Below are 23,322 nucleotides of genomic sequence, written 5' to 3'. Positions count from 1 at the left end.
AGGGGTTTTTAATGAATGGAATAGCTTTCCTCCGGGGGTCATGAATTCTAACACAATTGATACGTGTAAAAAGAAGTACGATAAACAGTGGGATAAATCGAGCAGCTATCCATACTTAGATAAGGCGAAACCATAATCTTGGACAGTGTTTTATACTATTAATTATTAGTTTTTTTTCGTGACATATGCTTTTATACTGGGTTGTTGCATTTTGATTATATTTGACATCCATATTTTTATAGGCATTTTTTTTAATCACCTCGTTGGGCAGTTTGCCTGTTGGGGTTTTTGTATTTGTGTAAAAGTTTAACGAAGCTGAAGATGTTGGAGAGAAACTGTAAAAAGACACTTTTAACGTATGCTACGAGTGCTACTGTTTAATTTTTATTTAAGATTTTAACACCAGTTTGGTGTGTAAATTTTTTTCAGATCATTTTGCGTGAATTTCATCTTGAAAAATTGCACGTGATTGCTTACGCAATCTCCAATGCCCGTTTTAGGAGTTTGAAAAACAAAACTCAGGCCAGTGTAGTTAAGATCGATTGTCAGTTTTTAAGCTTTACGGGTTTTTTTTTTCAATCTTGTTCATCGACACAATTAAACACAATAATATAAACTCAAGGCTGTCAGCGAGTTTATAGATGCTTTAAGTTTTTATGATACAAGTTGGGGTCATGCACAACACCACCGATAAATTTTAACATGTGCTTTCATTTCAATAAATTCATAGTTAATGTTTAATGGTATTCAACGATCCCTACTGATTTTTCGAAGTGTTTCCTCTTCCGCACACACGCTCAAATGCAATTTACAAACTACTTGAAGCAGTCTCGGATAGTTGAGTAATTGAAAAATAATTTGATTAATGAGATCGACGAAAGACAACCAGAGAAACAATCAGAATAGCTGTTGCACTTGGTTAAACCGTAAAATATGTACCGTACTTGTTAGAAAATAAAGTTATTAGTTCTGTATTTAATTCGCAACGCCGCGCCGTGCCGGCTAGTGATCTATAGTCCACCGATCACGAGAACTACGTCACGTCGGACGATTCTATTATTTACTTTTAGGTAAAGCAACTGCCCATCGAGAACAGCACATTAGCAACGGCGCTTTCCCTTTTTTGCGTCTTTAGCGCGATTTTGGCCTCCTACAAATTTCACTAAAAGTGCCACGGCAGTGCTCTCGATAACGTCGTCATCGCAGTATTTTTGTTGCGTAAACACCGGCTGTTCGACAGTGTCGTCTTAAGGCATTGTAGCATTAAATTCACAAAAATAAAATCTGGTTGAAATTTTTCAGAATTTACGTGGTAGGGCCTCAGAAAAATCACTTGGCCCGGGAAAGCCCGTGATGCTCTTAAGACGGCTGCTCGAGCACTTACGGAACATTATTTTAATACAAAAAATATATTTTTTATTTGCTCGTATAAAACATTTTTGACCATGGCCCCCAGAAGGATGAGCTACTACACCGCAACTCCGGTCATATATCGCCATACGGTAATTTCCAACCAGTGGAGTTGGGTGGGAAATGAAGGCTCCATCCATCGGTGGTCGCCCTAGGCTCGGTAGGTAAAGAACTTGCTTCGAATGTTCTATGCCCGGGTTTGAACCCATGGACCTTGATGGTAACCTTCGTAGTGGCAGACGAGCTGAAGACGAAGGATGGGGTGACAAAATCCAGCCTCTAGGAGAATTCTTATAATTTTATTTTTTTTCCCACACTGTAAATTCAGTGTCGACAGCCGGTGAGAGATCCCAGCCAGGATCCCTGCTGCAGCATGGGAGGACCATTCTTCCGATGCCCTTAAGCATGGCCCCCACATCTTGTAGCCGGGCTCTCAGATTGGAATCTTCGACGGGTCACTCTAAAATGAATTTAAAGTTGTAAAAAATGATTAGAATCATCCAGGGACCCAGGGCTGGATATCTGTCAGCCCTGCCCTTGGGGGGACATGCCCTTAAGGTGGCTACAGACGTAACTGGAAACTTGAAAAGCAGGCATGCTCAATCTTTTTATTTGTCACCTATTTAAAAAGCCCATACGAGTAGCTTCTGTGGAGAAAGTAAAAAAGGAAAAAAGACGATGATATGGCTATAAGAGAAGGTAAACAGAAGAAGAATGGCTAATTGCTAGTAGGTGGCATTCTCTTGCTGCGGTATAGAAATTAAACCGAAGAAAAGGCTATATAATTTACAGTAGTAATAAATTATTATTATTATATTAATAATAATATATAATAATAATATAATAATAATAATATATTAATAATACTCTTTTTGTATTAAATTATTAATTTAAAGTAATTTTTCTCCCTTTATTACTAAATGATCGCTACTCACTTCGAATTTTTTTCTGTATCAAATATTTTAGTTCAAAATATGAAATTTAATAAAAATTCAAATTTTTTAAATTAAAAAATTTAATTTACCTAAAAAATTTATAACAACAATTTTCGAGTTCATCTTTTAACAAACGCCATCACAAAAAGCGCAGCTCACTCAAGCGCGAAGACTGACGGAGTTCACCAAGAATACCCTCATAACAGAGAGAACCGATTTGCGCCAAGACAGCCTTTACTGTGTGGCAACCCGGGATAATTTGTATCCTTTCCCCGCGCCGAAATGGACCCTCTCCAGAGAGAGGGGTTTGCGTAACTCTTCTCGTGATCTGAGGACTATACATAGTTGGAGGAAGTATCCAAACAATGCGATCATGTGACAACATTTCTAAAATGCCTTTAAAGTTACTTCGATCACCTTTCTGATTTACTCTGTTGTGGTGTGCTTCTGTTGTCTCTGGGTGATAAATTTTATTTACTGCAATAACAGTGTCGGTATCGCGTCAGTCGATCTCCTTATAGCGTATGAAGAAGACAAAAGTAACTCATTCTCACTCGAACTTTATTCTTGATTAAAACATGATAAAGCCTTTATCTTACACACACACACACACACACACACACACACACACACACACACATATATATATATATATATTGTATATATCTCACACTATATTACGTAACATATACTGTCCACGTCACGTAAAAACTGCGAAGATGTGGACCGAGCATTCCGCCCTTCTTGCTTAGCTGTTAACCTCCTCCTCTCTCAACGAGCCAAAACCCCTGACTCTTTTCACCTCCTCTCCTCGTTTTCTTTTTTTTCTCCCCCACTTACAGTAAACGCCCCCCCCCCTACGCTATTTTCAACCGAATTAAAACAACTATCAAATATGAACGCACTCAGTGAATGTCAAATTAAACAATCTTTACTTATTTCTAAGTATTGAGAATAATTTTGTTCACTCAACGTATGGGAAGTTTTCTTTTGGTCATGATATCATGGAGCCACTGAGAGCATGCACGTAATTTATAAAACTATAAGAAATGTAAAATTTGCAAACAAATGCTTTTCTCACTAGCGGAACGGACTCTATTTTCATCAAGTTTTACTATTACATGGATTTTTTTTACTTCACAAAGAAACATATAAAATTTTACTTAGCCTGAAGCCACACAGATTTTCAATTAGTTTGGTGATGAAGTTTTGCAATTGCATTGAATACTTTTTTGAATTATTTCTTTCTTTTATAAAAATAAAAAAACGGTCAAAATTTTCATTCTGCTTCTTCTTATGAAATCGGAAAATTTTTTTTTTCTTCCGAGAAACTCATAAATAATTAGTTTTTCATCTGATTCTCGTTGAAACGTTTTTAAGAGATTCGGTTCCTTGGAAATGAACGGAAGATGGACAAGTTTGGCAATGAAAAGAAAAAAATCCATATATTTATATTTTTTAATTTTATTTATTTCAATTCTTTACTCGATCGTTGAAAAAAAATACTTTCGTATCGAATTTTATCACTTTTTATAGCCATCATCTCTAATTTTTTCCCCAATGTTTTCATTCTTGTTTTTGACAAATGAAACGTGATGTCAACAATTTTTTTTCATAAATACGATTTAACTAATAAAAGTAGCGTATATTTATGCTGATCTACTTTGTAACTCAATGCTATCTGTTAAGAAAACGTATTCCGTAAAAACCAGCTTCACGAAAAACTGCAATCAATTATTGAAATAAACCTACCATAACACTCTTATTAGCGCTGCACTTTTCCAATGATTAATGTGGTTTATACAGGGTGGTTATAAATAAACTGACCTTACTCAGACGTATATAGCGCCCATTCTGATGGAGGCATTTTGATTAAGCTTGGCATTTGTAGGATATATGGACTATGGGGAAAAAGGAAGATTAAATATTCATTCTTAGCGATAGGGAGTTGTTCCATGCCAACTTAAACAGGATTGCAGCATGGGCAAATGTATGGACAATGAAGGCTTTGACAAGTGCATGGTCGCTCATTTTGGTTTGAACAACTCACGAGTTGAATAGTATCATTATCTCGAATGCAACCGTGTGCGGAAAATTCACCGCCAGCAATTCACCGCCGGAAAATTCACCGACCAACAATTTACCGCCATGCAATTCACCGCTAGGAAAATTCACCGACTAGCAATTCACCAACAACAGTTCAATGCGAGTCAGTTAGCGAGGGAGTGAGCAATTGAGTTACTGAGTGACCCAGTGAGTGAGTTACCGAGTAAGTAAGTGATTGAGCGACCGAGTAAGTAAGTGATTGAGTGACCGAGTGACTGAGTGACCCAGTTAGTGACTGAGTGACCGAGTAAGTAAGTGATTGAGTGACCGAGTGAGTAAGTGATTGAGTGACCGAGTGAGTAAGTGATTGAGTGACCGAGTGAGTAAGTGATTGATCGAGTCAGAGATTGAGCGAGCGAGTAAATTATTTAATGAGTGAGGGACACCGTATGATGGTCCCTGCTCATTAATATAATGTACCTACATACGTCTATCCCTCCGTTTCCTTCTGAGATTGAGATATAGCAACTTTAACTGCCTTTTGTCCATATTTCACAATTTTATACAATAAAACCTGCCAACAACGGCCACTGACGGGACCAAAATTATAAGCCGTTCTGTTCATTACGAATATTTAATTGACTACATACTTTAATAACTTTCAAATTTAATTTAAAATTTTAATTTTTTTCTTTTTAAATTTTTAAAATTATTTAAAAATATGAATATCTGAAACATTATTTTAAATATTTGTTATTTTTTTAAATTTTTAATCTTAATTTTTTTAAACTTTAAAAAAAATACTTTTATTAAACAACGTTATCCACGTACGGTGTTCACTCAGGGCCGGATTAAGTCGTTTGAAGACCCTAGCACTTGAATATTTTTGGGGGTTCCCCCGATACCTACAAGTTTATTTTACACGATATTCAGTCTATAAACTTGAAAAAATGAAATTTTATATTTCAGAAGTGAGACCAATCTAAGGATGGGATTTCACTCTAAAAGGTTTATGAAAGTTATTTTATAAAACTTGAAAAATGTAACCAATAAACACATCTGTTACATTCGAGAGAACCTAACTGATCCGCCTATTGGTTGCATTTTTCAAGTTTTATGAACGAACTTTTATGGTGTAATCCCGGCCTAAGATAGAATTGTGATGTGAATATTTCTAAGCACAGGCATTTTGAAAGTCTCTACCTCTCCCCTTTTTTACTACTTGCAAATTCTTTGATATCTCCTGAATTACTTTTTCTTTTTTTTGGAACGTAGAATGTTTTTGGATTTGATTTTTCGAACATTGGATGTTTTTGGAATTTTTTTCCATATTTTTCCGAAAAGACAGATTTTTTTTTTTTCAAAATATTTTGAAAATATTTGAAGACATTTTCTCCCATCGACTACTTGTGAGGATCGGAATGAAGACATCTTTATTCCCATATTCTATGTGGCTCTAGATCAAACCACCAAAGAATGCCTCTAGGCTGCCTATGGGCACTGAATCAGGGGTGAAGGAGAAAAATAATTACAAAAATTGCGAAAAAACAGTTTTTATGCACGAATTTCGAACTAAAGATGTGGGCGATTCGTCTGCATCTTCAGTGCTCGTTTGAAAGGGTATGCGAACCCGCGTCCGCATCCGCTCCGTGTGAAAGGGGCCTAAAGAATTTAGTTGATAAGTATCATCAAGGGTGTGACATTAAAGACTATTTGAGAGGTATAGCTCATAATGTATCATTTTAATTATGATATCAATATTTGTGAGAAATGAATATTTTTCTCCCGTTTTTTCTTACATTTGCGTGTTATCTGTTTTTCTAGATTAGTAGATTGGAACCCTTTAACTATAAATACGTAAGGAAGAAAATCATGTCGAAAATTGTTAAATAAATACTGTATGTTTTGAACGAAAATTATGTCAGATATTACTAATTAAATGTTGTAGGTTTTGGTTGAAAATTATCAATTAAATATGCATGTAATGAAAGCTGTGTGAAAATTATCCTTCTAAAATACTCCTCTAACATTTCCCAAAAAGAATGCCATTTTTTATATCGTTTTTTGAAGCTGTGGTTCCGTGAGTTTTAGTTTTCAAAAATGTTATTTGTCACCCAAGAGGTTTTATGTCCAAGAATTGGATGTTTAAAACGAGATAATTTCATACGATTTTTGAACTCACGCATATAACTTTAAACAATATGAGGCTATGGCTTTCTTTTAACAGTTTTGCTGATGGAGAAAATCAAACTTATCTTTATATTCACTTTATTCCATTAATTTTTTTTCCATCATCAGTAGTAGGACATAATTATATGGCCTCTACAAAACGAACTGCGTCGTAGCGAACTAATATGAGGTGGGGATCATACATAATCAGCGGTAAATGTTAGAAAATAACTAAAAGAGCTCTAGAACAATATTCTAAAAGTGAAAGCAATACAGCCAGACTCGGTTATAACGCCGAAATCCCGCGGAATCTTCGATGTCGTTATAACCGAGTTTAACTGTATTTAAAATACTTGTTTTAATAGGTGTGGCATCATCAACAACCAATTTCAATCCACTGCTGGATGTAGGTGTCCTCCTTAGATTTCCCCTCAAACGAAATGCGATATTTTATGAAATTTTCGGAACTTCTATATGGTAATATTGCAACAACAAATTAAACAACAAATTTAAGAAAACTTCGACTATAAACGAGTAAAACCGTGACATTTTTCAAAAAGTCTGGATGGAGAAGAAAAAACAGAAAAACCGGACTGTCACGGAAAATACGAGACAAAATGCAGGACATGTGGTCACCGATGCTTAGACTAGAATTTTAAAGATTTGAAAAATCACCCCTACCAACAGCGAGCTCTAAATCCAACCCCGTCTTCAACATATAGGCTTGTGTCATCTGCGAATGAAATTATTTTACCGTTCTACTTCATTTTACATAAATCATTAATATAAACTAGAAATAATTATGACCCAAGGGCCGATCCTTGTGGGACTCCTTTCATTATATTTCAAATGTGCTGATTTTACCATTTACTATGGCACAGCTTGTTTTCTATTGTAGTAATATGTTTTAAACCAATATAGTACATTGCCTGCTGAGAAGTGTTTTTATTTGTTAGAATATTTAAATCAACATAATCGAATGTTCGTTTTAAGTCTAAGACTGTAAGTCAAATGTCAAAATTCAACCTGCCTAATAAAGGGGGGGGGGGTTCAAAAGTTATATGGAGTAATTCACTGAGCTGAAATATCACTGAAGCCATAAATATAAAATTTAGTAAGCATTATATTTTATTACGAGTTGTTATCCGCGGCTTCGCTCGCGTGGATTTTGCAATCTCAAAATTACTCTCACCTCATAACCCCCATGGGTGATGAACTTTCAGAAATCCTGTCTTAGTGTGTATGTACATTATAAAATATAATACTAACTAAATTTCATATTTATGGCTTAAGCGACTTCGGCTCAGTGCTGATTGCTCCATATAACTCTTGAAACCCCCCTTAGGGGGATTGAATTTGGAAAAATCCCTTCTCAGTGAGTCTATATTACAATATTGATCTAATGTCATATTTATAGCTTCAGCTGTTTTGGCTCGGCATGATTTCAACGTTGACCTCCCCTCCCTTGTTGACCCCCCCCCCCTCTTATGACGCCCTTAGGTTGTCGAATATGGAAAAACCATTTCTTAGTGAATAGTGAGTCTTTACGTCGTGAAAAAAACTATTCACAAAATTTGATATTTACAGATTCAGCGGTTTTGGCTCGGCGATGATGAATCAGTCAGGACATGGTATTTTATATACAGTACTAGGGGGCTCTGCCCCCCTACCACCTGTGGCGGCCAACCCCCCCCCCTTTTCTCTTAATAACATATCTTGTTTATTTCGTTCCACTTCATCAGCGTGCTATGGAAAGGGACACGTGAAAGCACCAGCTTACTGAAGAAGCGAATTTTATAATAATAAAGCAATAAAAAACAAATGTGATTCATCAAGTAACCCCAGAAAACTTCCCCATGGGGGTCCCCAAACTCCAATTCGTTGAATTTTAGTGGGGGCCCTGACTGGATATACCTTGGGCTTCCGCTATCGCAAATTTTTCAATGTTAAACCAGCAAGAAAACAATGAGTTCCATTAAGTACCCCTGGAAATGAAACCTTTTAGCTTACCCATGAAGGTATATGTGCAATCCCCCGGGTACCCCGACCCTGTATGTTGGGAGCACTAGTGTTATATATATATTTTACGTATACATACATCTCGGCATGACCCCCACGAGAGCAGGGCTGACAGGTGCCGGAACGTTTCTTATCGCTTTTTGATATTTTCACACTATATATTAAGCACAGAGGGGCCCGTGAAAAAGCTGGTTTGGGGGCCCGCCATCTATTTCAGCTTAGGGGACCTGCTGTAGGATGTGGGAACCTCTGGGTGCATGCACATAACTTGGTCCCGATGTGTCAAATGGGTCCCGATATATGCAAGAGTTAAATGAAAACTTCATCCCAAAATCGTAACCGACTTCCGTAACACAAAAACGTAACAGATTTCCATCACTCAAAAAACGTCACCGACTCCCGTAATAAAAAAATCGTCACTAATTTCCGTTGCATAGGAAGTATATATATACGTATATAGTAAATATAGAGTACATATACTAGATACGCACTAAGGCGGGATTCCTGAAAGTTCATCACGTGAAATCGCGGGTAACAGCTAGTTCATCGTAAAAAAAATCCATTGGTTACTGATGATCAGCGATGTTTTTTATAACATCAAAGTGATAACAGGAGATGATTTTAAGCATTTTTCTATGGAATCTTGTATTGGGCAACAACAATTTGTAATTTATTCAAATACAAGGCCACAACAGGTAAAATGCCCAGCGAGGTGGCTGAGAAAAAGTTGCCCACAATAAATATGGATGTCATATATTTAAAAAATACAGCAACCCGAATCCGTATCATCTGAATTTCTTCTCATAAAGTCATTATTTAAACTTTCCGCCATATCTTTAGGATATGGCACTTACTCACTCAATAGATCACTCACTCACTCACTCACTCACGGACTGACTTACTCGCTCATTGAACAGTAACCCACTCGCTCACTGAATCACTTACTCGGCACTCAGTCACTCACTAGGTCACTCACTCAGTAACTCAATCGCTCATTCCCTCGCTAACTGACTCGCGTCGAAATGTCGTCGGTGAATTGCATGGCGGTGAATTGTTGGTCGGTGAATTTTCCTAGCGGTGAATTGCATGGCGGTGAATTTTCCTAGCGGTGAATTGCATGGCGGTGAATTTTCCTAGCGGTGAATTGCATGGCGGTGACTCGTTGGTCGGTGAATTTTCCTAGCGGTGAATTCCATGGCGGTGAATTGTTGTCGGTGAATTTTCCGTAAACCGAATGCAACTAGGGTCACCGATTTGGGAATTCTCATTGACAAGTGGCTTAGATTTCCTGAACATTGTTCAGCTTTGGTCAAAAAAGCGAATAGAATGCTCGGTTTCATTTTCGAAAAGGTCTCTTCACGTTCTCCTAAAGTCATTCTTCCGATTTTCCGAGGCTTAGCTCGTCCTGCACTGGAGTATGCCGTAAAATTTTGGAAAACGTACCTACTGAGGGACATAGACTTGGTTGAGAAGGTGCAGAGAAGAACTACGCGTGCTCTTGTTGGCACACAAGGCTTGAGTTATAAACTAAGACCCGATTTCTTGAATATGTTTACATTGGAAGAACGCATGTGTCGGGGGATATGATCGAAGTGTTCAAAATTTTCAACGGGATGAATAGGATGGACCATGAGTTATATACACCGTCAATCAACTTCTTCGACAAGGGGACACCAGTATCGTTCATTAAGGGATTTCCGTTTGTAATGTCGCAGAGTGTTTTTCTCTGATAGGGTTGTAGTTAAATGGAACAGCTTATCTCCAGGAGTTGTGAATTCTAACACAATTCATAGTGGTGTTCACCCCGATTGACATAGTGGGATAGATCTAGCAGCTATCCATACTTAGACAAGACTACCATAATCTTTCTTTATGGCCAGTGTATTATATATTATTAAATTTCTTTTTTCGGTGATATATGCTTTTATATTGGATATTTGGATTATATTTAACATCCGCATTTTTTATGGGCATAGATTTTTCAGCAATTTGTTGGGCAATTTGACTATTGTGGAATTTGTATTTGTATAAAAAATAGTCAATTATTGACCACCATTTGAAAAAGTGGTGATTTTTTTTATCGTAGTCGTCTTTTTTCCATGGTACAAATAACAAATATACCAATTTTCAATGAAATACATCCACCCCAACGGGCACTGATAGGTACGAGTATTGTCATTATAATTAAACTGTCACTACTTCTCCAACCTATGTAGCGCCCGTTGTGGTGGATGTTATTTTATAGAAAAAATCTTGGTACTGGATGTACGTTATTTGCATCAAAACAATAACTGAGATAAAAAGCTCCACTTTTTTACCTGCTGGTCAAAAATGTAACTATTTTTTATTGAATCTTCCTTTTTCCCATGGTATAATATGAATACCAAGTTTCACCAAAGTACACCCATCAGAATGGGCGCTAGTAGGGGAGAATTAGGGGATCTGGAACAATCGATTCTCCGCATGGAAACAGTGTGGATTTCTTCCGCACGTTATCGATGGATGCTTATCAAACTAGATATGACGAGGGACCGTTCCTAAATTATCGTTTTTAACAAATACCGGGGGCCGTTCTTAAATTATCGTGAGAGGGACCTTTCCTAAATTAAAGATTTTTTACCTAAATTAAAGATGTGAAATTTGTCACATTTTGTAAGGTTCCATGATGTCACCCCTCCAAGTAGTTATTCAAAGTGGGGTTGTTCCTAAACTATCGTTTGGAAAAAAATTTTATGTCAAATTTGTCACATTTTCTAATGTTTTATGACGTCAAGTTGTTATTCTAAAAGATTTTGTTTTACAGGGATCGTCATTAAATTATCTTTTGGAAATTTTTTTTATCCCAAGTTTAAATCTGACTTATGACATGATGGCAGGACCGTAACTAGGCTGGAGACCTCACAAAAAATGTCCACTTATTTATTTATTTACAATAACCCCGGAAGGAATAAAATGCACTTATACTGGAAAAAAACAATAATAGTCAGAAAGAGTAGCACTTCGCATAGTCAGGTCGACATCCTCAATAGCGGAAGCAAATCTTGCTTAGGAGGCGCATACAAGTTCTGATGGAAGACTGTCCCATATTCTCGCCACACGGCTTCTATATCCGTGGGAAAAGCAATCTCTTCTGGCCGTTGGTATTCTTATTTGGAAGCGATGCCACCGTAGGCTAATTCGCCTGTCTATGATCTCGAAGAAAGTTTATCTCGATGGCAGATAAATAATTTGGTGGACTAGTTTGTAGCACATCTTCAGCTCTGCAGCGATTCTACACCATTCCAGCGAGTGTAAACCGAGAAATTGAAGTCTGGCAATAAGGCAGACCGCTCATGCCTGCTATTCGTTTAATAATCGACCTCTGTGGCTTTTCGAGGAGCTTCATGTCCTTGATTTTGTAAGGGTCCATACTTGCGAACAGAACTCCAGAATCGGGCGAACGTACGCAGGAAGCATATGACAACGCATGCGCATCACACTTAAGGTATGCCGTACATAACATATATAAAGTTCTATTAGCTTTGCAGACTATGCCATGATAATGATCAGTGAAATCCAGAATGCTGCTCATTGCAATACCTAAATCCACGCATGTATCCGATTGCTATAACGTTTCATTACCTAGTTGATAATATTCAGGATCGGTGCGTCTACCGATGCATTTATCCACTTTTTGATAATGAAATAGGGAATTTATACTGACATGACAACTCCACTGAAAAAGTTGTTGGCATGCGATTCTAAGGCACCTAGTGTTTCCTACTGGGGATAATCACTTCATCAGCGAATTGCAATAGAGAGATGGGTGACACAGCCTAAGTGATATCGTAAGTGTACAAAGTAAATAAGATCGCGCCTAACACCTATCCCTGGACGACTCCGATTGGCACCTGAGATTCTCTAGACATGACGCTGGCTACGCGAACCTGATATCAGCACTTGAATTATTCTCACAATTTTATCCGGAACCCCCATGCAAGCTAGCTTCCTCAGTAGTAGCAATCTGTCGACTTTATCGAATGCGTTTTGGAAATCGACGTAAATTACATCAATCTCTTGTCCCGTGGGCGCGGTAGCCCAGGTCGATAAGATGCTCGACTAAAATACCAAAGGATGTTTAGAGGTGTCGCGAGTTCGATACCCTGTTCGTCCTTGTCAGAAAACTTTCCTGACACAGGGGTACAATAAAAATGGCGACAAGACCGCAGGAAAAATTGCTACCTCAAGGAGTCGCCCATCGCGGGTTGCGCACCAACCCCTCGACAAGTATAAAAAACAAGCTTGCCGTTCGGAATCGGCAATATATTGCAGGTCCGATCTAATTAGCCCTCGTGTGTAGAAAATGACCGTGGTGCGACTAAAATGAACAAATGAGCTCTTGTCCTGAGTCAATAGCACTCGCCCATATATTATGACAAATCAACTGCTGCCCTGTTAAGGAGCGGCCAAGAATGAAGCCAAACTGAACTGAGGGGATCTAGCATAAGTTTTTACTTCTTAAGGGGCCCCGATAAAATGTCTGCCCCGGGGGCTCGGGAACGCTACGGCCCTGCGTGATGGGATTTTTTCAAAGAATTGGAACATTCGGAAAACTTTTTTCTTTGTGGGATTTGTCACATTTTCTATGGTTCTCTGCCCATGATGTCACGGTGTCGTTCTGAAATTACCGTTAATTTTTTTTTTTAAATACAATGCTCATGTAAATTTTTTTTTCATTCGCACTAACATGTGAAATTCCTCACAACTCTGACGTCATGTCACAATCCCATGAAGTCATTGTCAGAATCGTTATTCTAAGAGGGTTCATTCCTAAATTAACCTTTTCCGCAAATATAATTTTCTCCCATGACGTCACCCACGTGATGAGATGTTAAACAAGAGGGGTTGTTCCTAAACAACAGTTTGTCTTTCCTAAATAATCGATTTTAGCTAATAGAGAGAAATGCAGACATTTTTTTATACCATATTTACTATTTTTTTTACATCCTGAGCCGTTAGGGCTCATTTCTAAATTATCGTTTGGAAAACATTTTTCTTTTTTTTTGATGCAGGCATTTGTTGTTAAACTCAAATTTTGATTTCCCAGTATTGTCACATCACCTTATAAGTCCTTTCAACATTTTTTTATTCTATCTCTAACTGAGATAATTTTTTTTATCCAAACTGTAAAAGGAACAAATAAAATAGTCTTTTCTACAAATCAAGTTTTCATTTATTCATTTTTTTTTTAGATTTCAAATTTTCATAATCACTCAAACAATTTATAAAATTATCATTAAGTAATTATTATTAATTTAAATTTATAATTTATCGGTATTTTGAAATTTTCGTTAAATGTTTTGTTTGTAAAATTATTTTCATCTATGCAGGACGTTGTGCCATTAGTGCTTGTCAACGCAAAGACCATCGGGGGGCGGGGGGGGGGAACATTAGTTTATACAGAGAGAGAGTGATCTGAGTGAGGCATGGGAAAGAGGATTTCTTCATATCAAATTTGTGGAAATTCTCATTGCCATTCGTTGCTAGTGTATCTTAATATGTGGTCGATGCATAGTGTTCTCGCAGGTGTCGTGTGATATGCAACTACTTCATATGTTAATTCAAGAATGGAGTCAAAAGAATTCTTTCATGCTTGTTGTTCATGACTGCTTGCGACTTTCTTATGAGAGGTTGAATTATTTCAATTATAGATTTATGAAGATAGTGACATTGCAAAAGGAAAATCGATCCGAAGTATATTTTTGATAAGAAGTTTCTAAATGAAATTATATTACATTCCACGCCACGGCTTTCCGTATTCATTCTTTTATCCACGTTACTTGTCATGATGCGTCATTGATCGATAAGAGAATTCAAATACCAAAAGCACGTTGGGATACTCACCTCACTTGAGCTGCGTGACAACGATTTTTTTCTTAGCATTTCAGCTGAATTTTTCTAGTGCACTTTGACTACTTTTCTACAATATGCAGCAAGAGAGTGATTTCCTGAACGATTTTTCAGGTTTCGAAATGACCATTGAATCATTGCATAAGATATGCAATGCCACAGAATGGAAGAACCGGTCATCTATGAAGAGGTCTCCTGAGTGAAATTCATCAACGAAAAAATAAAGAAAATTGATGTAAGTAGTTTTTCAATTTATTCCGTTTTATATGAAATCAAACAATTATTCACACTTTTAAAAAACTATATTCGTGAAGGGGAAAATTTTAGAAGCTGTTCCTACTTGGATGAAGACAGCTATAATTTTTATGAGCAGTGCATTTCATTTTCGAAAAGTTATTTTTATATTGTTTTCCTGTTAATTTTGACTGGACGGCTTTTATATAAAAAGAACCAAGTGTCATTTTTAATAATTTTGAGATATACCGACATCTGAACTATTGAAAAAAGAGGTGAGATTTTTATGTGATTGTGATGAGTGGTGAAGTGAGTTCACATACGAGAACACTATGAAGACGAGGGAGTCGTGAAACCTGCATGCCATATCGTAAAACCACGTCGAAACCTGCATGCGTTTTTCGTGTTTTTACCCTCTCAACGTGGTTTGCGACACAATGTTCCATTGCAATTGTTGTTCCTCTTGATGTCTACTAACAACCCTCTGGGTTTGTCGGTAAAATTTCAGAACACCCTGTATATGAAGGGTGCAAAAAATGGCTTAAAAATTGGTTGTACTCAATCCGTCCACTATTTTAATTAGAGTTTATAATCACTGCATTATTATCCAAGTGAAATTGATTTCAAGCCCCTAATAAGGGACTGGGGGGAGCAGGAGGGGCAACTGTCCCGGGTGACAAAATTTAGAGGGGTTGGAAAATTTAGGTGACACAAAGAACACCGTTGTAAAATTATCAAATTTTAAAGTTTTGGGAGCGGCAAAAATGCTGGTTACGGCCCTACATAATAAAGTATTTGATGTTCCTCAGTTTAATTCCAGGGCTGCAATAAACAGACGCGGAGCCCGAAAAGAAAATGGCCTGTGGAGGCTCCTTCGAATTGCGAATAATTCTCGTCGTCAGGAATTTATGGCAGAAAAAAGAATCTGTCTTCCGGAATATATGACAGAATGATTCAGATGGTGGTGTTTATGACTGAAAAGTACTCAAGCCTCCCTACGGAAACATGACAGTTCAGAGGTTCACAGGAAGGCATGCAATTAACACTCCACATGTTCCTACAGTCCAAGTTGCCTCGCTCTGGGACAGTCATCATCTACAGATATCCATGCTACAGACCAAATGGTAACTCCAACGACGGGGAGGTTTTCAAAGGGAAAATTACTAGATTTCTTTTGTGGTGCCCCTTTTCGTTTGATGCCCCAAATATGTTTTTTTTCTTGGTTAATATAGCCCTGTTATTCGTTTGAATAACATAATTTGTTAATGACAGAAAGGCAGGCCAGACTTTTTTCAGGGGTAAAGAATGCGAACACCTGCATTCACTCTTTTCCTCTTTAAAATAAGCTACTGACATACCTAATAACACTAAAAATGACATTATAAAATCTTTAAACTAAAAGCCTCCTTTCACAATCAATAATAGTTTATCACAAAAAATTAGAAACTTTGCCTGGTTTTAATTTATACAAAAATTGCCACGTTTTCAGGACAAATAAAATTTAATTGGTCGAATGGTCGACGCGTTTCGGCTCTTCAATGGAGAGCCGTCATCAGCACCTCGTGGTGAGAATTTACCCGAATGAGTCGTGGAGGGGTGATGTTTACGTCTGGTCGTCCAAAGAGTTCGCCTCCTTAGAACATAATTCCGAACTGAATTTTCTCGAGGGATACTTCATCAGAACATGCCAGAATTTCCTCGTTAATGATGGAAGAAATACGCCAACTATTTCGTCAGATTGAACAGGCTTTATTAACCTCAATCGAGACAAAAGTTTCAACACTTTGAAACAGATGGCTCCCCAATTCGCATCCAAAGACCACTCGGACGCAGCAAATACAAATGCGAACTCTTCGGACGACCCCAGCCGCGTAAACATCACCCCTCCACGACTCATTCCTGCGAATTCTGACCACGAGGTCCTGATGACAGCTCTCCATTGAAGAGACGAAACGCGTCGACTATTCAACCAATTAAATTTTATTTGTCTTGAAAACGTGTCAATTTCTGTATAAAATAATAGTTTAATGGGAGACAAATTAAATTTTAGTCAAAAATTTCCAAACATCTGCTGAGAAAAGAAGGGGTTTCGTTTAAAAAAATTGCGGCCCCTGAAATTTTGCCCGGTGCGACCGCATTTTTCGCATCCCCCCCCCCTTAAGTCCAGCACCCATTGTTCCCGTGCAGAGCAATGTGGAGCACCCATTGTCCTAGATAACCTAATTCTTTCCTAATGGTGCTACATACGTCGGAGTAGTGTCAGTTTATTTATAACCACCTTGTATATTTAATATTAATTTGCTTTCTGGCTACATAGTGATTTTTTTTATTTACATTGTTAAATCCTCCCCCCCCCCCTCCATTGTAATAAAGTTTTGAAAATTCAAATCATATTAGAAATTATCAAAAAGAAAGGCTTTTCTACATAAATCCTTGACTTTTAATGCTCACATCAGTAGCATATCCTCGTTTTTATAGAACTGCAATTCCGTAAATAGAAAATTCAGTAAATCACTCTAAACCAAATCTTATTACTCTAAGCTAATTCGACTTCGATTTAAATTGGTTAATTATGGACAATGTCTCTGAAACTTGTCCTGGGAAATATGTTTCTCAAAACACAAAAAAGTCAATCTCCACTACGGTTTTTAACTTCGCAAAAAATTCCACCTTTGTGTTTTAGACTCATTGTTTTCTTGATCAAGGAAAAAATAATTTAAAACATTTTTATATTGAGGAATCATTATTTTTCTGCGAGTTGCTATTTATTTTATGTCATGTCATGTTATGAGCATCGATTAAGATAGGTGTCAAACAAAAAAATACTCACAATCAATAAAAATCGTCAATAGCTATTGTGAGCTGCATTAAGCAGTATACGCTTATATTATATTTACGATGATTGATGAAAAAAAAATGCATTTGTTACACCTATTCACATATATCAATTGTTAACGCTTCGAGTTCGAATGCATTTTTAAAAAAATTTTAAATTTTCAGGAAAATTTTATAACGCTCAGTCACATAACAGTTGTTTCAAAGTTTCCAATACTCGGCAAGAATGAAACACGCTTTCTAAAATCAAGCGTAAACGTACTTGTAGACTAAGTATTTTGATTACTTTTAGTACTTATAACGATCATAAAATAATTAAAATTATAAATCATGTGGATAATTAATGCCATAATTGATAATACAATTATAGATACATATTATATACACATGTACTTATTTTCACTGTGAACGGTATGCCTTGCAACAAAACATTTTTGGAACGGTGTTCAATTCATTTCTGATTGTCAACCTGAAACGTCACATGAATTCCCTTTCATTTTTTGTAAAAACTCGTTCAATGAAATCCTTTATTCATCTTGTGTGCAAGGACAAAGGGAAAAAACCCAGCTTCTGTATCTTGCTTTGATACAGAGCCTGTCTTCCACAGAATGGAAGAAAAAGTGAGTTTTTTTTCTGGATTGTAGACGGCTAGCACAGAACCCGTCTGTAACAGATGTTCCCTTGAAATATATTCTCCATTTTCCCCTATGGGAACATAACGATTGTTTGAAAAGCTTTCGCGAACTGACGACAAAAATCTTTTCACAGAGTTCTAGCGAAGATTATTGAGTTTTTATTTCATTTTTTCATGTGAGAATTTTCATTCTATCTTACAATAACCAATGATAGAATCTTCGAAGATTTCTTATCACTAATATTTCTCACTACAATCTGATTCCATATGCCGAGTTTTTAAAAAGAAAATGTTACTGCGAGATTTGCAGGAAAATTTTTCTTTTGCAGACAAAAAGAGAAAACTTAAACAAAAAATGAAACGGGAACTAAATTTCGTTCACTTAAGCTATCTGTTTATGCTAATCTAGTAACCTGGATATATGAAATTTTTTTTTCAAAAAATTACAACATCCCTAAATTTTCTAGTGCAGTTGATAAAATGCTGAAGTTGGAAAACCCTAGATGATGATGGTGCCTGATGATAAAAAATCCTGTTGAGTGATTGTGGTGTTCGTACTGGAAAGAGAAACTATTCGAATGAGTATACCAGCCACTACCGTTTTTCTAAGAGAGAGTATGGACACCATGGTTAATGTTCAATCTAGATACGTGCTGGCGTCTTATTGATTTAATGCCTTGATGCATAAGATCCATGGTAACAAAAAACCACAGATTGATCACATAATTAGATTTTTTCCATAATTGCGAAGTAATTTTGCGTTTAAAGAAATTTTTTTTTTGTACACATGTGTGTGTGTGTGTAACATTGCGATTAAGCTGTTCTATATTTACATATATAACCAAGAAAAACGTACAACACTTGTTTTCATCACACATTTTCATTCCAATGTTCTAATTTTTTTAAACAAATTTCAGGATGTTTTAATTAAAAAAAAGAAGAAATCTATATTTCGACATTTAATTAAGCATTCAATACAATTTTTGTGCATTTTACCATGAATATACTGATGAAAATTGTGCTCGTAAGTTTCAGGAATGTTCAATTTTTTTTCAAACAAACTTGGTTATCGTCTCTCTATTATCTACTTTAGATAAAAGGTTCTTCAGCAGGAAATATTTATATATATATAAAGTGACAGAGAACGAAATATCAGCAACAAGAACGAAGAGCACAATGGAGTTGTTCCGAGGTACAAAGGAAATTTGGAAGTAAAATTGTAAAGATGACACGTTGGTATAAGTTAACGATGTTCGAATTCAAATGCAGTGCTAGAAGCATTGCTAGCGTTGAAATTAAGTTATCTTGATATACCTATAATCAGTAAGAATTGTCTACTTCATGAGCACTTTTCTTTTCAATGTAAGTTTCATTTTTTATTAGTCTTGCCTTGATAGACTAGATTGCCTTGAAGATGCCAGCGTCGTCACTGAATTTTTGATTGAGTTTGAATGGGTGAAGGCCTTGAAGTAGCGAATATACTACTTCAAGGACTATTTATAGTAGGTCTGTTTATAGCGACCTATAAACATGTCTACCAATAGGAAATAAAGACCACACGATGGCCTTGTAGAATCGGATGGCATCCGCGATGAATACGCAGCTTCCGTAAACATCGGTATATCCCCAATAGATTGGGGTACTAGAGACTAAAATCCGCTTACGCTTAACCTCCTGTAATGGCTACCACTAACTCGAAGCTACCGCCGTATGCGGCTTCAGTGATTCGTCGAGATAGAGCCTATTGAAAGATAGTACCACACTGACGATACCACATTCTAAGTTTTACCAATTGGTGTAATCAATGTATTCAATCTCTGGCATTCTCTGGTAAAAGTCGTTTCATCGTAAACGGTATTCAAGAGCTTATTTCAGCAATTAAACTCGCCCCTATTGCACAACGGTAATCCAGCGTGCACTACATATGGCCAGGGCCAGAATGATCACTGGACATCTCTCCCATCGTGGAAGTGCGGGACGTTCTCAACAGTCATCCACAGTCGTGAATTATTGTTGCCGATTCGACTGTGGACCTGTGACAGGCATGAAACGAACATGATCCATATTAACCGCTTCGCTTTCAAGCGATTGGTAAGAAATTCGGATGATCTCTCTTTGAAGAATCGGCGATAAATATGATTTGGTAATATTGCCCTAACCTAACCGCATGTTGGAAAAAAAGTAAGAGAAACACAAATAAAGGAAAACAGTATAATACATAAATATAAGGGAGAGAGTTATTTATCTATTTTATACTCCTATCTCTCCCCCTCTCTTCACCTTCACCGAACTGTTCTCTTTCGCTTTTAGATGTACATAGTAGAAGGATACATAACGGATGCAAAAATAACTTTTTTGTAGGGTTGCAACAAAGCCACTCGGTGATGAGGAGAGAGGAAAAAAAAACTTTTTTGGATTTATTCCACTAGCGTTTGGACCCAATATTACGCAGTTGATAGTAAAGTGGCTAAACCTTGTGGGTACGATAGCGATTACTACGTAGAATTATTTTTATTGTTTTTTTAACGTCAACAAATCTTGTAGACTGAATTTCATTTATGATCATTTTGTCGCACCACGGTCATTTTCTGCACACGAGAGCTAATTAGACCATTTTTTTATAAGCAATACACCAGCTCTTATCGTTATGCACTAGAATTTCTAGTAATAGGTGATTTTACATTTGTTTTGGAGTACAGTCAGGCCCCAGTATTCCCGTTTTTTTTTGTTTTATTAGAATTTTTTTTGCAACACTCAAAAATCGTCATTCATGTATTCTGTTTACAAAATTCCAGTTGTGCATGTTTAGGATGGCTTGCTAATGACATTACTGTCATTACTAGAGCCGTGGCAGCTCCCAAGAGAGAAACAGCCACCTCGGGTTGAATTAACCTTTGGCCACAATGTGCGGCCAAAGGACAAGACCATTTCTACAGAGCCAACTGAAGAGACTATAAAAGACCCCCCCCCCCCGCTTAGTTTGGGCGATGGGAGATTTACCAAAAACATGACATTTTTGTTTGAATGTGTGACGTATGGTCTTCATACATATTCAAGTGAACATTATGTTTACTACTCGAGCAATACCAAACATTTTTGACATCCAGCGTCCGTGGGCGACTTATGAAATGGGGAAATGAACATACCCCTTGAATAAGAGTATTGTGACCTTAGGTTCTATTGAAAAAAAAATTGTGTTTGTACTGTCAACCCTCTCATTTCAGAGCGGGAAGAGTTCTAGAACACTCCACATTACTATTAGTTTAGTTTAGAGTTGTATTTTAACACATTAACAGGGTGAAAGAGGCACCGGATTTCATGGCTGGAGGCCCAAAAGCTTTCTATGTTCCAGGCTCAGGTGTCGGAGCCTCATCTACTGGTACATTCTATCTGGATGTTTCAACTTTGAAAGACCAGTAAGTGCAGAAAAATTAATATAAATGAAATGTCACTATAAGAGAGGAAAAAAAACATTTTATGAAGCTAAGTAAGAATCATATTTTTCTCATTTTCAGGAGAAAATAAGATGTTGTGACACTTTCTCTACATGAAGGCATTCCCGGACACCACCTGCAAGTGAGTCAGTTTCCATTAATTGTTTACACATGGTGGTCATATTGAAACACTATCAGAAGATTTTTATAATATTAAACAATTGTAATTGTAACAAATTGAACATTTTTATAATATTAAGCATTTTTATAATATTAAAATATATACATGTATAAACTACATGTATAAAAGTATTATACATGTAATTGTAACAAATTGAACATTTTTATAATATTAAACAATTATTAACATTATATATATATATATATATATATATATATATATATATATATATACATACATTTTTTTCACTTCTTTTTACTCCAGATAGCATATTTCAGAAAGAATTTGCTTCCAGGTGCAAATAATGCTTTCGTGGAGGTAAGAAAACATTAACAAATTTAAAAAGGGAAACAACTGTTACAATTACTTATTCCGCTGAGCTCCTTCTGCTTTAGAAGGTGCTGGTACAACCCTGGTCAAACCACCGGCATGGGCAATTTACTACTTCACACACACACACACACACACACACACACACGCGCGCGCGCGCATGCACGCACGCATACACACACAGGGCAAACTGTCCAAGAAAAAAATCCACGCATAAGAAACCATAAAATCAAAAGATGTAACTAATCATAGGGCTCAGATTTTTATGTTTTTGCATATTCCACTATTTTTACGTGATAGAGCCTATTTTCAAAAATTTAAGGCATATTTTGCATATTTCATAATTTTCGATACAAAGTAAAATTTTTCTTTTCTATTCCAATCCCGCTTCAGACTGGTTTTTCCGGTTTGGCCCCTGACGAGAGCTTTCAGGGCTAGGACTTAATGCACTGAAAATGGAATCGTTGCCGATTGGTAAAAGATTCTGAAACTCAGGTTTTTCAACCAATCAACAGTGACATTCAATTCTTAGAGCATAAACATTACAAACTTCACAAATACAACGCCACAACAGGCAAATTGCCCAACGAGGTGGCTGACTTAAGAACATCATGGATCCCCAAAAATACTAGCCCTTCAACGACACTGGTGTGTGGCTGTAAATATATCAATCATCTGAATCGGTGATGGTAACTCGAGGGAAAAATTGGCAAATAGGGGAATTTTTTAGCGTTTGTGGGAAATTTTTAGAGTTTTTGTCAAATAAAAAGAATTATTTTTAATTTTGTGTTTTTCTGAGGCTAAATACAGTGCTTGCACAAGGTATTTTTACCTATAGGTGGCAGCACATCAATTCTGAATTTGTAGAGAACAATTTGTTCAAAAGGGAAATTTTTTTTGACTTGAGATTAGTTAATAAAGGGAAGGATTTTTGTTTATACTAATAAGTAATGGTTCAAAATAGTTTAGACAACATCAACACTTATTCTTATTATCATATTATTTTGCTAAAACTAATGTTATTTGATGTAATGAAAATGTGTTTTTAGGAAATATCTCGTTTTATAGGGCATATTTAGTTTTTTAAAAGCATAAATGCATATTTTATAGAGGATTTTTTAGAGCACAAAATCCTAGCTCAAAATCAGACAGTCTTTCAAATTTTTTTTAGTCATAAACCAGGATTCCACTATAAAAGTTTTAGAA

The sequence above is a fragment of the Pholcus phalangioides genome, unplaced genomic scaffold, assembly GCF_987345545.1.
Source record: "Pholcus phalangioides strain wild (caught in Gottingen) unplaced genomic scaffold, Ppha-v1.0 ptg000017l_1, whole genome shotgun sequence".
Taxonomy (NCBI): domain Eukaryota; kingdom Metazoa; phylum Arthropoda; class Arachnida; order Araneae; family Pholcidae; genus Pholcus; species Pholcus phalangioides.
This window is presented reverse-complemented; position numbering follows the sequence as displayed.